A 19,673-nucleotide genomic window follows, 5' to 3' on the forward strand; every position below is an offset into this window, starting at 1 on the left:
TTTAGAAAACTTAACATCATGTCAAGCACATAGAGTAGCACTAAATAAATGGTATTAGCTCTTCTCTAATTTTTTCCTAACAGTCTAAATGACAATTCACTGTCTGGTTTACCTCAGCTTTTCTTCTTGCTCTTACATGGCCATTCCTCTTCCCTATCAAGTCAAATGAGGCAACATGCATGTGAAAACACTGATGACATAAAATACACTGTACACATGTTGTAATTTTAAAATTAGCATTAATAACTTCTCTACTATGGCTATTATCATGTTTGACCTTAGACCATCTGTTTTCCTTTAAATGTTCTCTCACTATTCCTTCTCTTGCATGACTTCAATGATCATCTTTCCAGGCCCTTGGGCATAAAATTTCAGTGTTCCCCATCTCTTCCTTCTCTCTCTTTTCATAATCAAAATCTTACAAAATATTTCTCTGTATTCCTCTGAGAAACTTTTTATTTTATTTGTCCCCTTTTATCTATCCTAGTAGGATAATCTCTGGTGAAAATTTTAGTCACATCATGCAGTTTTCTTTCCAATCAATGCTCTTTTATTCTTGATAAAAATCCTCCACCTAACTCGTTGATTCTCCTATTCTTAGACTTTCAAGTTCATTGCTGAGTACCTAAAGGTCCTCTACTTCCTCCTTATCTATGACTTTTCTCTTTCTACTTCCATACACACACACACACACACACACACATACACACACACACACACACACCCACCTCTTTTTTTCAATTTTTGTTAGAGAACTGAGTAATTTTAAGACTCACTGGGATTAGTGACCATTTTCTATAGTCACCAATGATATAAATATTATTTTAATTTGTATTACTGAATTAATAATATTGTTTAGAAAATTGAGAAATATAAAGGTCAACAATTTTTTATTTGTTCAAATCTAGTAAATTCTAATTCAAGGCATAATCATTGTAACATCAGTTAAACATCTCTCAGAAACTATCATCTAGAATAAATGTACATAAATATATTTATAATGATGTAATAACCACAGTTTTTAAGCAAAACTAAAGGACATGATTTTAATACACATGAAAAGCCACATATACAAAAGGAAAGATGTTTTCTGGCTACATATGTGTTTGTTTAACTCACTGGACAGACAGTGGCTGGGAAAGTACAATTCAATCTGTGATACCTTTAAAACTGGGAGTGATTCCAATTTGATGAAACAAGAAAGGGGAGTGGGGGGATAGGAAATGTTTGAAAAATGTTTTTCCAGTGGCATTTGTCTTCTTTGCTAATCTTAATTTTTGCTACAACAGATTCATAAACTTTTGACATTATGAGTTGGATTGAATTCAGCTGTTTAGAGGAAAGTAATTACGACTATTGTCCTCAAGCCAAGATAACAACACACCAATTGTGACTAGCCAAGAAGCCTGGAATTCACAACCGCCTTATATTTATTTATTTCTTCGTGTTGGCTGTTTATCAGGAAGTGACTTCAGTAAAGAAGAGCTGAAATTCATTTAATAAATAAACTTTCAAACTTTCACATATGCTACATTGAAAAACTAGTCCTTCCAAATACGTAGATGTTATTGCATTTAATTTGATGAACACTTTTTAATCATTTGGAAAAATAGGTCATAGTGACATGAGTCAATGTGATTTTTAATATCTTTGTTTCTGAAACACCTTATTGATCTGTGTACAATAATTAATTTACAGTAGTAAATATAATGATGATATAGAATACAAATTACAATTTCAGGCATCTTTAAGAGCAAAATTCAAAGTAAAGTTTATATGAATAAACTGAAGGCAAGTCTTGACTGAGTTGACGTTGATAATTGTAGATGTAAAAATACTTTCCCAAAAGTTGTTTGTAGCAAATGCTAAAACATCTAAATGACAGGGGAAGTTTTCTCTGTTTCAATTACCCCTTTTCCTCTATTCCAAATAGTAAACAAAATAGCAACATTTTTGAGAGCTAATTATTTTTTTTAAATATCCTGTTTTATTTTAGAATACTATAAGCTTTTTAAAAAATTTTGGGCTCTCAAAAGTACTCTTAATTATTGCCTTGGAATTATTTTATCTCTGATCTATTTCCCTCTCTCTCTCTCTTTCTCTTACTCTCCAGCTTTTTGGGTTCTTAAACTTCTGGGTAATTATAGGTTCCTTGGAGAATCTGATGAATGCTATTGACTCTTTTTCCATAAAAAAAATACTGCAAATTATTTCATGTCCTAAAGCCCATTCGTGGGGCCCACATTAAGAAACCTTGTTTTTCTATCTCACTCTTCTTTCTCATCTGTATACCTAAAAGCATATTAGCAGACAAAATAATATCTAACAACCCTTCACTCTAATCACCATAGGGCAAAGGAGCATGATGATCACATTTATTAGAATTGCCTTGAAAACTATGCTTTATCTTAAGAGCTTGTGTATTACAGTTCTGGGCTGTGTTTTACATGTATATTCACACCGTCATGGACAACTTATTATTTGGGGGCAAAGAATAAGAAAATGAATGTCCTTTTCCTTTTCTATATTTCTAATATGAGTTTATTGAATTTGTGAAAGTTGCTCTTTCTTTAAGATAGATTATCTAGTGGTATAATCGCATAAATAATATTTTCCCAATCGCCTCCTATATACCCTTTAAAACTTTCACATCCCACTTATTTAATAGCTATTTTAACTACTGAATTTCCTAACTTCTTTCTCTTTCATCATACATAGCATGCTGATTTCTCTTTTTATCTAAAATTTTTGTTAATTATAGGAATTTTTAATGATGCATTTTTAGTAATACAATGATTTGCAAGTCTCTTGCCCAATAGACCTAATAATAGATGACTGTAAATGCTGTGAGGACAGGCACACTGTCTGTCTTTGCTCACCATTGATTGTATCTCTTGCACAGTACCTTGCACAGTATAGAAACTGAGTAAACATTTTTTAAATAAATGAGTGAAGTAAAAATAACATAATTACAAATCAGGCAGGATATTGCAACTGCCACTGAATAGAAGTTGGTTGCTGTAGTTCCTAGTAAACATCAGTATTCCTAAATATAACTCATTACCCTTGCAAGGAAGTAGAACAGATCATTGAAATACCCACAATATCTTTCGTAAAATCCCATCAGTAAAGCCATAGATTTTATTCTCTAAGAGAGGCCAATAGATTCTTCCTTGAGGGGTATTTACTCTTTATAACACAATTATAACTTACTTATAATATAAAAGCCAAATCAAATTTTAAAAATTATGCATGAATAGGCTGTAATTTGTAGACTTAGCAATGGTAAGGGAAACCATGACTAATAACCTATCATGAAGGCCAGCACAATAAGAAGCAGATTTATGGTAAGAGATGGAATTCATATTGATGAATCTATGCATGCCTGAAAGGTGGCATGCAGATTATATTAGTGATCATCATTTTTAAAAATATAAAATATTTAAATAAATAATTTATTTTAAACAATTAAAATTACATTAGGGTTTACCAAAATTTTGAGCTAGCTAAATCATTATTACACTGACCACTATAACATTAAGCTGAAAGGACAAATGAAATAATTTTAAAAGAATATTTGAATGAAAATTTGGCATGCAAATATTCATATATGCATGCATAAATTCAAATTACTCTACAATTATTATATTAGGGATGGAGGCACAGATGAATAAAGTAGTATAGTGGAGAAGACAGATATCAGAACCAATTACTACCATAGCATGTAACCGCTGATATAATCACTGTGTGAGCATGACTCCTTTGGGAGAGGAAAACAGAACAACTACTTGCCTGAGGGAGTGAGGAAAGGCCACGGATGAGATGCATTTGAACTGGCGCTGAGTGACGAGCAGGAGTTTGCCAAGAGGAGGAGATGGAGTGGGGTATTCCAGGCACAACATTCTGAAAGCATATTGTGTGTTCAGGGAACAAGGAGGTCAGTGTGCTTGGCACAAAACCATAGAGAAGAGAGGAAAAGGTGTGTAGAGAAATAAGTTGTAGCCAGCTTACAAAAAACCTCCCTCCCTCCCTCACTCCATCTATCTCTCCTTTCCTTTTTCTCTTCCTCTCTTTCTTTCCTTCTTTCTATTTCTTTCTTTCTTTCTTTCTTTCCTTCTTTCTATTTCTTTCTTTCTTTCTTTCTTTCTTTCCTCTCTCTCTTTCTTTCTTTCTTTCTTTCTTTCTTTCTTTCTTTTCTTTCCTTCCTTCCTTTCTCTCTCTCTCTTTCTTTCTTTTCTTCCTTCCTTCCTTCTTTCCTTCCTCCCTCCCCTTTCACACCCTCCTCCTTCTCTTTCTGTTTCTTCAATATAAATGTAATAGTTGAAACCATAGCACTGATTGGGGTCACTCAGAGAGAGTGAATATGATTGAAGAAGGTAATTAAGGGCGACCAGTAAAAACTTGCACTTGTGAGATGGTTAGAAGAGGAACAGTCAATAAAGGTGACAGAGAAAAAATGATTGCAAAACTAGATACAGACACAAAAATCTCAATAACATCATAGAAGTTAAAGAGAGTTTAAAGAAGTCAATTTGTCAAACAGCAAATTCTGCAGAGGTGGAGGAGTAAGAGGATATTAGTGCCCTTGGTAAGAGCAGTAAGTGTGAAAGATTTTAATTAATCCATTCATTTATTTATTTAATAAGCATTTTTCAAAAATCTTCTATGTGCTTGGGCTTGATACACAAATATCAGCAGTATATGTCACAATGTACATTGTAGTGAAAACAGGGAATTTCTGCAGTATCAATAATTTTGTCAGCAAAATAGTCCATTATGGGTAGGTCATTATGCTCATGTTCAGGCTTTACACTGCAACCCTCTCCCCAAAATGACATTCCTATTAAAGATGCATTTCATTATATGGCATCTATCACCATCTGGTCCATAATCTCTTTTTAATGAATCAAAACATGAACTAAATGGGATTTAGTTCTATCAGAATGTTTACCAACTAGCTGGTAACTTGAAACGACAGTTCTATAGAAAATTCTCCCAATTATCCCCACCACTCACCGATTATCAACAGCCACACATCATTATCTAAAATTCCCATATACAATGGGATTTGCATAAGTGAATTTTTTAATTCATCAATTAGAAACACAAATGTTCTCTGCATATTTTAACTTAATTTTTAAAAACAAATGACACATCCAATTGTAAGTTGTATGAAAGTCTGGCCCCAGATATAATCCTTCACTTTCTCACTTACGGCCACAGGACTTTTAGACAAATGACTTAATTTCTCCACAGTTCCACAGTAGGTAAACTAAGAATTACAATACCTGCCTTGCAGAGTTATGAATTAAGAAGAAATGAACTAATATTAAAGAAATAGCTAAGAAAGAGTTTGGCACAATTTTGATATAGTAATTATTGTAGTAATTATTAATAGTAATTATAAATAAAACATAAAGTGTCTAGCAAAATTCATAATACAATAGTCGCTTTTTACCAAGCCTAATCCTAAAACTGTGTTTTGTGAAATATCCTCCAGTTCTTAGCACCCCACTAGACATTATAAATATCTTAACTAATTTATTTCATCCAAAGTCCTAAAAGTTGCTATTTTTGCCTTCTCACTGAGGAGCCAAAGAAACAAAGATACAATTCAAGTTACTCAAACTGGCTAAAGTAGAAAATGACAGAACTAGAATTAGCACAGTGGCCTTTCTAACTTAGAATCCTGTGCAGCTGAACACTGCATGACCCAGCATGCTTCTCCTTTAAAACTCCTCCTCACCATTTCCTCCATCTTTTGATCTAATTTCTCTTCTTATATTTTTCATTTCCCATCAATTGTTAACAGGCATCCAGAGAAGCAATTGATTTTCTGAAACTCCTTTAGTATGTGCTTGCTCCCAAGATCAGTAACTTGGGAAGCCTCAGCTTACAGTTTCACATAGGGGTACTCTACTGTAAAATCCCTCTAGGGGTTGCAATGATTTTTATTAGATTTATTAAGATTTTGTATATCAAATAGTTCAAAATATTTTCGGCAAGACTGAGATTTTCTCCCTTTCTGACAGACACACTAAATATTTCTTTATGTCACTGAAAGCAGTCACTTTAAAAAGTGGATCCCATGGACGAGAAAATGGGAAAACATGAAATGATAATTAACCCCAGCCATTAGTGATGCAAGTTTCAGAGCTACAGTATCTTTTCCTTACTTTTCACAGAACGAGAATGATTAATGGGCTTGATTAATAGCCCATTAATCAAGTGATGGGCTATTATCATTTACTACTTAATAAGAATTCATCCTCCCTTGAACACTTGAAAAAATTAGAGGTGATAATGATTCTACTAATACTTTTCCCATATGCTTATTCTCTGAACTAGAATAGATCTTGAAATGTCTTTGAGATCTTGGACGCTAATGAAAACTTTCATTTATTTTGATTAAAAAGGAAACTAATGTCATTTTCCTTTATAGTTTAGCATCTGTATTTCAGTCATTTTCCTTGTTGCTTCTTTTGTCAGTAAAAAATAATGTTTCACAGTGAAACGAGCCAGGCCTTATCCTTTGAGAAATCTAAGTGGTTTTCTACTTGGGATTCTCAAATTCTAAATGCCTGCAGTCAAATTTGGCAGGAATTATTTAAATTTACTAAACCTACTTGATTGCTGATTTTCCCACATATTTATCGATGTATCTTCACTCTGAGCTTTGGCAGCTGCCCACCATCCTGGGAATATTGTTTGAGTATATACATTTCCTTTAACAAGCACACATTAACGCTAGTCCCCCGTACATTTTCTCACTCTAGCTCCCTCTATGCTCGGTCAAATATTACTTTTTCTTTTAATATGTAAGCTAAGTTTGAATAGAATGGTTGTATAGGCAAAGAACTTGTGTACACTGGGTCCAGGAGAATGGAATGATGTTAGAATTACATCAATTTCTAGAACATAGTGTGTAGAGAATACCACGTGTATTGATTCACAGTCACACCATCTTTTTTCCTTTCAACTCGTCTGTGCATCTGTCTCTTCCTTCTGCTAGGAGGAGTTGCTAAATGTATAATCTTATCCATTAACACTCACACATACAGCTCAGGAGCTAATGTTAATTAAAAATCTATAGTCACAAGGAGAAGAGGCTGTAAAACAAGAGTTTATCACCACACAACATTTTTTTTTTTTTTTTAGATTTTTATGAGCATGGCTTTTAATTTATTTATGTATTTATTTATTTTTGGGTGTGTTGGGTCTTCGTTTCTGTGCGAGGGCTTTCTCTAGTTGCAGCGAGCGGGGCCACTCTTCATCGCGGCGCGCGGGCCTCTCACTGTCGTGGCCTCTCTTGTTGCGGAGCACAGGCTCCAGATGTGCAGGCTCAGTAGTTGTGGCTCACGGGCCTAGTTGCTCAGTGGCATGTGGGATCTTCCCAGACGAGGGCTCGAACCCGTGTCCCCTGCATTGGCAGGCAGATTCTCAACCACTGCGCCACCAGGGAAGCCCCCACACAACTTTTTAAAATACCTTTGCCTGAGATGAAATTGACATGCTCAAGACTCCAGAGGCAGCTAATCTAATTTGGAGCAACTAACTGAATTATAAACACAAGATCAACCTTCAGAATTTAAATGAATTATAGATGTAAAGATTCCTTCACTATTCATCAGTTTATATCAAGATATGCAATTGGATTTAAAAATTTCCTGTCTTGGACAGGTTTTTGCAAAGTGACCTGGGTAGGAATAAGAGGAATAGAATGAGTTCTCTATCATTACAATAGATCATTCATCACTTAGAAGGGAGACTTCACATGCATGGTACATTTAAAGACACTGAGTTTTGAAGGATATACATTTGAAAATACATCTTAACTTGCAGATTTCTTTCCTTAATCAAGGTAAAAATGTGTTTTGTATTTGATAATGGTGTTGATGTTTTCTATTGATTTATATTGTTATTGTTAGGAGAGGAAACCAGCTGTTTAAGATATAAATCTTCATACAGTGGATTTGCTGTGCTCTGATAGTAAGAAAATCATTTGAGCATTTCTTTTTAATGTGTGTGACCTTCAAGTTTTTCTGAACTGTTCCTTGCCAACATCCCTGTAGTATTTTTAAACAATTCTAGGCTTTGATTTTAAGAGCTGCCTATTCTTTCTTCCAAGCAATGCTGTTGCATTTATTTAAAAAGTTTAGTCGTTGCACCAAATGAATCAGCATCACCTGGGAACCTCTTTGAAATGCAAGTTTTCAGGTCCCCCCAGACTGGCTGATCAGAAAATCTGGGGATGGGGCTCTGTAATTGGTGTTCTAACAAGCTCTCTGGGGATTCTGATACACACTCAATTTTGAGAACTACTGCTCTTATAAACTATGGCTTGTCGCTGTTTTGTATATTTTTGACCCCTTTTGCAGTATGGTAAAGCCCATGGATCTTTTGTAAGAATAATATTTTTAAATATCTGAAATAAAATACATAGAGTACTAAAGAAATAGATTACACTGAAATTTAGTTATCCAAATATAAAAAACAAATGTGTGATACCATCATACATGTGCTTCCTTATTAATAAATTTAACTAACAAGATCCAAGAGCAAGTCTAATAACTATCATAGTTTTAAAATATTGGTGATCAGAAAAAAATCATTTCCAGATATCTGCAACAATCACTATATGATATGACTATATCTGTGATTTATATCAGTGACAAAGTCGCAGATATTACTAATGCTATTGTGGTTTATGCCTACATTTGTAATTGAAGGAGATATTGAATTTCAGCCAGCAGTTAATAAAAATAAACACAGTTTTCTGTGCATCTAAATTCATGTATCCCCTGAATTCTATCCACAAACCCCAGGGGAATAGAAGCTTTGAAAGATGGGTGATTTTTAGCCCATCCAAATATGCTTATCTTGTAATCTGATAAATATAATATTGGGTTGGCCAAAAAGTTTGTTCGGTTAGAGAATATGTTGTTCAATAAAGTTCTTGGTGAAAATGAAAAATGTGTCTTTTATTTTTACTTAAAATCGAATGAACTTTTTGGCCAATCCCAATACATTGTAAAATAACATGGGAGACAGGATGTGAATCAAACGTGTTCTGGAAGCCATAGAATAAATTGTTCTCCCCTGGGGCACCTTGTGGCCTAACACCTGTGACAGTTAAAGCATAGCTGATTTAATAGTTTACTGGAAATTACCAACAGTGCTACATATTTTCCTGCTTAATCATACAAGACCTTCGTATTCATTATGGTTTAAAATTTCTTTCCGCGTGCTTTGCAAATCTTTACCTGTCACTTTATGTCTTAATTGACACCTCTTGATTCTTTAGAACTTCTTAGAAACAGTGAGTTTTCAACTTTTTGTATTGCCACTGCTAGCTGCATTTGAGGAAATGGATATTCAAAGATCACATAAACAAATCAAGGTCATGGAGCACAGTTTAGGGTCATGACCCCCACTGGGTCATGACCTTGCTGGGCATGGCTGCAAAGAGTCAGACAGCCAATGAGACCTGGCCTGGCCACCGTTTGAGATAGCTGAGTGACCATATCAATTGAATGAAAAGAACAACAAATGATTCTTTCTGTTTCAGCCACTGATGACTGACTATTCAAACAGGAAATAATTGGAGTATAAAAGGATGAATCTACTTTCATCATGAGATAGAAGAGACAATAGACTGTCAGGAAAAAAAAAAATGTTCCTATTTTGTAGATGGGACATTGTACAAAGGAATTTTTGCCAATTCCTTGTTTTGGAAGCCATTTTTTTAAAATCATGTCTTTGCCTTTCAGCTCATTTTCTTTGACAGATTCTTCCCCCAAATCCTTATTATCAAATGACAGTAAAAGGTCTTCTGAGGGGCTTTCTTGTAAAGTATTTTATTCTATACTGTCTCTTTTTGGTATGAACAGTTTGATACTATTTCTAGTATCAAATACGGACATCGATTTCTAGTCTTAACTTGATATTTTGGAAACAGTATGACATTGACATAAGTTTGCGAAGCCTCAATTTTATTAATCAGCTGAAGATTACATTTGCCTTACAGATTCAAATATATTTTTTAATAGATGAGGGAAGAGAAACCATATTTATTGAGTGCCTACTATGTGCCAAGCTCTTACAATATAGAGGAAGCCGTGTAATACAGGAAATAAGGTAACACATCCTATTGGGCAGGTAGGGTAGAGGGAAAAGAAAGTCTCTGCAGTTGTTACAGCTATTCAGGGAGCCAGAGACAGTGAGGAGGCACAAAACAAAGAGACTACAGTGCAGAAAGAACCCATGAGCATCTTAGTGGGGTGTACGTGTCTGCAAAGGATCAGGAGTAGCAGGCAACCAACAAAGGATTTTGGTCATGCAGAGTGCTGAGTTTTCTCCTTTAGCTTTAGACAGGAGTATAGAAATGTCTGCAGACACCTGCAAAAGGAAAGTTTAAGAAAGATAAAAGGCAGGGCAAATCTTTCTCACATGGAACAGAACTGGGTGCATTTTTACAGCAGAAAGAGAAGGGAAAGCAGTGTTTTCTGTTAGTTTCTATTTATCATACATAATATCTACATTTGGAGGTTGAAAAAAAGCAGAGAAGAGGACAACTTGCACAGTTTCTGTGCAGGAGGGAGTGGGAGGATCCTTTGAGGAAGAGGTTTCTTTGTGAGAATGAGTGTCTCTAGAGAAAGAACAACTGCCCCCCAAACTCTGATGTTTAAGTCAATGTTTAGGAATGCAGTAGATATTAATTATTATGTTAATGCCAGGAAATAAAGAACTTTCAATGATCTTTAGAACAACAGTGAATCTGGGTTTAAAATGTATCAGTAGAAGAAACATGACTTTTGGAGGAATCCTATTGCAATTCCACTTAGCAAGTCAAAGACAGAGATTGTTAGTTACCTTCAGAGGTGGCCCATGCTTCACAGGACCACGCAGGTATAATATTTGATCAATAGAGTTATTAGAATAACATGAGTAAAACTAGCTGTTTTCATGGTTATTGTGAAGAATTATTAGGTTATGACTGATTGAAAATAATGGGAAAATGTGTGCTTTAGTGTGCATAATAAAAGCATAAAATACATCTGTGGTTAAAAAAGAAAAGGAAAAAACAAGAAAGGTTTAACCGTTTAATATGTACTTCTCAAATGGGGTCAGGGAAGGTTTAGAGTAGAAGTGAATAAGGGAACATATAATTCATTATCCAAACTAAGAAATGTTTATTCTGAGAAAATTGCTCAGGCTTTTCCCTAGTATCTGTGGAGCCTGAGGCAAGGGTACAAATTAAAGACTGTATATGTGACATATTCCAAGTATATAAAGGAAGCCACAACACTATTTGGTAACTTTCTATACCTATTTTTACACATAAATATTCAAAACACCCAAGAAGATAAATTTCAAATTTAGGTTTCTCAGAATTCTTAGGATCCTTGGAGTTTCATACAGGAACATGCTGGTATGGGATGAACCGGTGCCTGTCCCCCAGAAGGGCCTTTTTTGTCCATCCCCAGTTCCTCCTTGCACTGATGGGGCCTCTCATGTGGATGTAAGTGTTCATTTCAGCTTGCGCATCTGAGTTCTGTTCACTTCTCAGTGTAAACACTCATCCCATGGCCACTTCTTGAGACTAGGAATGGGCACAGAAGAGTCAAGGTCCATCATATGAAAGGAGAATCCAGCTAAAAGACTCGTGCAGTTCCTGGATATGAGCAGAAGCCACTGGAGCTGGAAACTCTGGGGTCCCAGGGTTCTCAGGATATGGTTAGAAGGGGAGGGCTAAGCTTTAGGTGGACATGTTTCCTTGGCTCAGATAACTCCTTGTCACATGGAAAGGGATCAAGCTAGAATAAAGCCAGACTTAGAGTCTCTGAAGTGCCGGGAGAAGAACATAGCTCCTTTCTCATGGATCTGAGGCCAGTACTGCAAATGCTAAGCTGTAATTGATGCCAGGACAATAAGCAACAAACCTAGACTCAAGCAAACAAATGTATGTGGTTACCCTAAATTTATGGAGCACACACTGGAGTGTAAACTGCAGTCTAGAAAATTGTCCTGGGTGTGTAGACCTGGATCAAATAGGTTTTTTTCATAGAAAGAACTCTTTGTATATCCTCAGAGATAAAGAACATTCTTATACAGACTTTGTATGACTAAGTAACAGTGAAAATAAAAATAATACAGCTGGGCGAGCTTCCTGGACACAGAATCCAAAAGAGAAAAATGACTGGCTGCATTTGTTACATGAACACAAAGAAATAAAAGTTTAAAGTAACCAAAATGAACCTTAAAGGAAAGAGAATTTTGAAGTTTGTGAGGAAACTAGCTGTCCTATGAAGAAGATCAAGAAGATAACCATCAGCAACTGTCTGGAAATAGACTTAAGCAATGACATAATTTTTGCAGAACTCATTTCAGAAAAGAGGGCACTATCTGATTTACAGGAGGAATGCAAATTTTAGTTTTTTGTTATGTTTTGTTTGCTTTATTATGAGGTAATGTGTTGTACACAGAGAACTTGTAATGAAATAATGACGTGTTATGCATTGAATGTTTGCATCCCCCTCAAATTCATATGTTGAAGCCCTAACCCCCAGTGTGGCTGTATTTGGAGACGGAGCTTCTAAGGAAGTAATTAAGGTTAAATGAGATCATAAAGGTGGGGCCCTGAAAGAAAAAGATTAGTGTACCTATAAGAAGAGACACCAAGTAGCTTACTCTCTCCACATGCCCGAAGAAGAGGTCATATGAGCACACAGCCAGATGGCAGCTGCCTACAATTTAAGAGAAGAGGACTCAGAATGAAACTTTAATCTTGGCACCTTGAACTTGGGCTTTCTCTCCAGTACTGTGAGAAATAAATTTCTGTTGATTAAACCACCCAGTCTATGGTATTTTTGTTTTGGAAACTGACCAGACTAAGACATGCAACAAACAATAAGAGTCTAGGGTTTAAATAAATAAATGTGTTTACAGAAAATTTATGACAATAATGGTTGGAATATAATATATACCCTGAGATAAGATAAAGAGAAAAAGGTCAAAGGAAAGTTAAAATGTAAAGGACAAATTGAAATAGCAAAATTATTTAAGAAATACCTTAAAACAAAATTGTATGGTGAAAATAGTTGAGCTTTCAGAAGGCCTGAGAAATGCCTTCTAGCTGGAGTCTGAGAGAAGAAATTGTAGATGGAATTTAGAAACAAAAGAATAACCATTCAACTTTGCTGAAAATGTAGGCTAAAGGGATTTACTTAAGGTTTAAGTACTCCTAGGTCATCCACAGATGTAGTTCGGCATCCATGAATCTATGAAATCACTGAAGTTATATGCTTATAACTGTAACTTGAACAAACAAACAACTGGCATCTCTACTTTTTTCCCAGGCAAAAATTAATGAGGAGGATGGCTTTTTCTACAGACTTTTATACTTAACGGGTAATAGTTTCAATGCGTTTGGCATTTTAAAGCCAAGGGAGCAACCACTACCAGTTATGCCCATTTCTTACATCTGGTATTCCAGAGGTGGCACATTTTTAAAGAAGAGAAAGTGGGAAAGGACAAGAATCAATGATTCTCTGGGTGATAATGTCATTCCACTCCCCATTCTGATTACTGTTTTCTGCTCCAAAGAGTGGTCTGTATACACACTTCCCCTCCTCCTGTTCTCTCTGTTCTAATCATGTACCGTTACCACTGTTTTATTAATTGGGTTTCATAACATCTGTTAGGGCTTATCTCCTAATCACTGTTATTTAGAATCTTCATGACTATTTATTTTTATTAACCTACAGTCCGCCCTCTGTATCCGAGGGTTCTGTATCTGCGGATTCAACCAACCTCAGATGAAAAAAAAATTCTAGAAAGTTCCAAAAAGCAAAACTTGGATTTGCCCCCCACCCGGCAACTATTTACATAGCATTTACATTGTATTTACTAACTATTTATATAGTATTTACATTGTATTAGATATTGTAAGTAATCTAGACACATATACAGGATGTGCATAGGTTATATATAAATACTATGCTATTTTATGTAAGGGACTTGAGCCTCTGCAGATTTTGGTATTGGCAGGGAGGAGGAGTGCCCTGGAACTAATCCCCCAAGAATACCAAAGGACGACTGTATATGAAATTTAGAATCAGCACATCTGATTTCAAAATAACTACCTACTATTATTTTTATTTAGATCATAAATACTTTATAATTTATTTAGGGACCAAATGACATCTTTATGATGATCTTCCTATTCAAGAACATGGTGTCTTTCCATGAAGTGGTGTCCTCTGTTGTGACCATAGTAGTGTTTAAAATCTATTTCATTCATTTCTTGCTTAATTTTTTCCTATATGTTTTATTTCTCTTGATGCCATTACAAATGGCATTTGCTCCTTTTTTTCCCACTGCATCTTCTACCTGGTTGGTATATGTATATATGGAAAATATTGATTTTTGCACATTTACTTTGTATGTTCCTAAATTTCTGAATTCTCTTACTGCTTAGATTAACATTCCAGGTGTGTCCGTATCTATCATCAGAAAATCTTGATAGTTTTCTTCTCCTTTCCATATTTTTTACCTCTATTTTGCTTAATTTTATTTTGTTTTGCATTGTCAAATTACATTGGCTGGTTCATTTAGCTGGATACTAAATAATGGTGGTGATATGTAAGCATTTACATCTTGATCCTGACTCTAGGGACAAAGCTTCCAGTATTTTTCTATTAACATGGTGATGATTTGGGGGCTGAGGTATCTTTCATCATGTAAATGAAGTGTCTGTATAAAAATTCCTTATTTATTTTTATTTTTAAAAATTAAGTATAAATTGAATTTTGTCAAATGCTTCTCCACTCTCATTGAAGATGATTATTTGATATTTTTCTCCTTACTGCTATTACTATGGTGCATTAAGTTAATAGATTTCTAAATATTGATTCATCCTTGCATTCCTGAAATATATCTTGCTTGGTTGTGAAAGATCTTTTAATATGCATTGAATTCTGTTTGCCAGTATTTTACTTTAGTATTTTATCTACCAATATTCATAAGATATTAGTTGTAGTACTTTGGTGCAATATCATATTTTGAATTCGATGATATTCTCACTTTATAAAAGTAGTTTGGAAGGTTTACTTTTCTAAATATGTTAATTATGTCTTTTGGGGTTTTTTTCTGATATTTTTGTCAACATTATCATTGTTGAGAGAGGTAAATTAAAGTCTGCTGCTACTTTTGTGTTTTTGTCTAGTTCTCCTTATGTCTCCTGTAATTTCTTCTATATATTCATAACTTCACAGGTATTCATATGTGTTATGCTTTCTTTGGGACTTGTACTCTTTAGCATTATAAAGTACATTTATTTTCCCCAAATGATGCCTTATTAAAAAACCTAAATTCCTCCCTGACTGATATTAAGATCAGGACCATTGCTTTCTCATTTGTTTGTTTGATTTCCCTGATATCCTACCCTTGCTGATCCTTGTATTTTCAAGGTTTTTAGGTTTGTCTTTTGTCTACCTCAAAGATATGGTTTTGCTTGTGATCCAAGTTGAAAATCTCTTAATATGTACGTTAAGCCCTAGATGCATTGGATTTGATTCTGCCCTATTATTTTTATGTCATGTTTTCTATTTTTTATTTTGTTCAAAAAAGTATTTTACGATAATCCATTTCTCTGGAACCCACTCTAATCAAGATTTTGTCTCAAAAACTCCACTGAAACTACCTTTGCCAATGTCACTAATAATGCTTATGTTGCCAAAAAATTAATGAAATTCTCAGCTTTATTTTGGCTAAGGCCAAAATGTCAGTGCACCACAAACTTTCAGACCATACCAAGTGGAGCGAACCAGAATTTTGAGAACTTTTTAAATTGCACAAGAGACATCTTAGTGACATTGCTAATGTGAGATCCACCAGACCAAGAATTAATTTCACAGAATTGAAAGAACTGATAAGGAAAAATATTTTTATTGTTATTTGTGTGGAATATTTTTGATATTTTGTTTTGGCATTCTATTTTCTGGATATTATCAGTAAACCTTTACTCTTTCATTTTAAGATATCTAACCCAAAATAATATTATAAATTTTGTTTTTAAACTGAAATAAAACATTTAAAAATAATAGATTCTAACTGATTCCCAAGAATTTTAGAAAAAAAACTTAAGTATTCTAACTTTTTATGATAATATAGTTATTTGAATAGGTTCAGTAAGAATGAATCCTCCTTCCTACCAGTATGTAATAGTACAAATAGACTGTGTACTAAAGGCCTTAACCAGGAGTGTCATTTTTGAGAATGATGGTCATTAAATTATGGTCATTTGGGGAAGAAAGTGTGACTGTTCTATGGAGCCAATGACTATAAAACCCTCCTAGGAATACTGGCTTTGTGCTTGACTTACAGGTCCCACCCAGGCTTATAGGTGGTAAGGAAGGTCAATTCCTAGCATGCTAGGAACTATATCACATTTGGGGGACCTTGAGAAAAATGGAATTAACCCAAATTTATAGACACAGCAGGTGAAATCTGGCATAGAGACTTTTTTTTTTTTTGGTGTGATTTATTAGTCCCAAGATGGCAAAAAAAATACAGGTTTTAAAAAATCCAGTCCAAGATTCCTTATAAAATTTCCAGCCAAAAATCAGTTTGTGGCCTTAGTGATTGTTCAATACTGTATGGTTAACAAATTAAAGTAGATGAGATGGACACAGTCCTAGAAAAATATCAACTACCAAAACTGACTCAAGGAGAAATAGGCAATCTGAATAGAACAATACCAAGTGAAGAAATTGAATCAGTAAATCAAAAAACTGCCCTTATCTGGTCCAAGTCCAGATGGCTTTACCACTGAATTTCACCAAACATTCAAAGAAGACTTAATACAAACTCTTCAAGGAATTCTTCTTCACAAACTCTTCTAAAAACAGAAGAGGAGGGATCACAATCCAAATCGTTCTATGAGGATGATATTACTGTGATACCGAAACCAGACAAAAACATCACAAAAAAGGAAAACTACAGACCAATATCTCTTATGAATATGGATGCAAAGTTCCTCAACAAAGTACTAGCAAACTGAATTTAGCGACATATAAAAAGAATTAAACACCATGACCAAGAGAGGTGATCCCAGGGATGCAAGATTGTTTCAAAATCTGAAAATTAAATAATGTAATACATCATATCAATAAAATATAAAACAAAAATCACATGATCATCTCAATAGATGCAGAAAAAGCATTTAACAAAATCCAACACCTTCTCATGGTAAAAGCAATTAACAAAGTAGGAATAGAAGGGAACTTCCTCAACTTGGTAAAGGGCATCTACAAAAACACACAATTAACATACTTAAGGAGGAAAGACTGGGTGCTTTTCCCTAAGATCAAGAACAAGACAATGACATGTGCTCTTGTTGCTTCCATTCAACATTTTACTGAATGTTCTAGCCATGATGTTTAGACACGAAAGAAATAAAAGGCATTCATATTGAAAAGGAAGAAGTAAAACTGTCTCTGTTTGCAGATGGCGTGATCTTTTATGTAGAAAAGTATAAGGAATCCACTAAAATATGTTATAACTAATAAATGAGTTCAGCAAGGTTGAAGGATATAAGATCAATACACAAAAGTTAATTTTATTTCTATACACTTGCAATAAGCAATCCAAACGTAAAAGAAAAATAATTCCATTCATGATAGCATCAGAAAGAATAAAATGCTTAGGAATAAATTTAACAAATGAAATGCAAAACTTATACTCTGAAAACTAGAAAACATTATTGAAAGCAATTAAAGATTTAAGTAAATGTAAAGTCATCTAATGTTCATGAATCAGAAGATTTAACATTAAGATGGCAATACTCTCCCAATTATCGACAGATTCAATGTAATCCCTATCAGAATTCCAACAGGCTTCTTTGTACAAATTGACAAGCTCAGTCTAAAATGCATATGGAGGGACTTTCCTGGTGGCGCAGTGGTTAAGAATTGGCCTGCCAATGCAGCGGACACGGGTTCGAGCCCTGGTCTGGGAAGATCCCACGTGCCGCGGAGCAACTAAGCCCGTGCGCCACAACTACTGAGCCTGCACTCTAGAGCCCGCGAGCCACAACTACTGAGCCCACGTGCCACAACTACTGAAGCCTGCGTGCCTAGAACCTGTGCTCCACAACAAGAGAAGCTACCGCAATGAGTCGCCCGTGCACCACAATGAAGAGTAGCCTCCACTCGCCACAGCTAGAGAAAGCCCGTGCACAGCAACGAAGACCCAAAGCAGCCAAAAATAAATTACTTAATCAATTTTAAAAAAAATTTAAAAAATAAAATGCATATGGAGTTCCAAGAGACCCAGAATGGCCCAAACAACTGTGAAAAATAACAATAAAACAGAACAACTCACACTACCTGATTTCAAGACTTACTGCAAAGCAAAGTAATCAAGACATGTAGTTTGGACACAAAGAGAGACCAATAGAATTGTTCAGAAATAAAACCATAAATCTAAGGTCAATTGATTTTGATCAGGATACCAAGACAAGGATATTCTTCAATGAAGAAAATAATTTTTTTCAACAAGTATTACTGGGACAAATGGAGAGCCACATGCAAAAGAATGGATTTGGTCCCTTATCTCACACCATATACAAAAATTAACTCAAAATGGACCAAAGATCTAAATGTAAGAGCAAAAACTATAAATTCCTTAGAAGAAACTGTAGGAGTAGGTCTTCATGACCTTCAATTTGGCAAAGGATTTTTAGATAAGACACCAAAAGCCTAAGAAACAAAAGAAAAAAATAGATAAATTGTATTTCATCTAGATTATAGACTGTTGTGCTATGAAGGACACCATCAAGAAAGTGACAAGACAACCCACAGAATGGAAGAAAATGTTTGCAAATTTTATATCTGATAAGGGACCTGTACCTGGAATACATGGAGAACTCTTTCAACTCAATAATAAATTACAAGCAATCCAATTAAAAATGAACAAAGTATTTGAATAGACATTTCTCCAAAGATATACAAATGGCCGATAAAAACGTGAAAAGGTGCTCAACGTCACTAGCCACCAAAGAAATACAAATTAAAACCACAAGATACCACTTCGCACCCACTAGGATGGCTAAAGTACAAAAGACACATAATAACAAGTGTTGGGAAGCATGTGGAGAAATCAGAACCCTCATACACTGCTAGTGGGAATGTGAAATGGTCCAGCTGTTGTGCAAAACTGTCTAGCAGTCCTCAGATGTATTTAACATATGATCCAACATTTCCACTTCTAGGTATATAACCAAGTGAAATTAAAATATATGTTAAAAAAATTACCTTGTACACAAATGTTCATAGCAGCATTATTCATAATAGCCAGGAGAGGGAAACAACACAGATGTCCATCAGCAGACAGATGGATAAACAAAATGTGGTAAATCCATACAATGGAATAATTTAGTCATAAAAAGGAATGAAATTAGAACAAGTTATGAACTTGTGAAAACATTATAGGTAAAAGAAGTCAGTCAGAAAAGATCATATTCCATATGATTCCATTCATATGAAAGTCCAGAATAGGGAAGTTTATTGAGACAGAAAGTAAGTTAGTGCTGCTTAGGGCTTGAGTGGGAACAGGGATGGGAGGATAGAAGAGTGATAGCTAAGGATACATGGTTTCCTCCTGAGGTCATA

This window comes from Balaenoptera physalus (genome assembly GCF_965194825.1).
Source record: "Balaenoptera physalus genome assembly, chromosome: 6".
In the NCBI taxonomy this organism is placed as follows: Eukaryota; Metazoa; Chordata; class Mammalia; order Artiodactyla; family Balaenopteridae; genus Balaenoptera; species Balaenoptera physalus.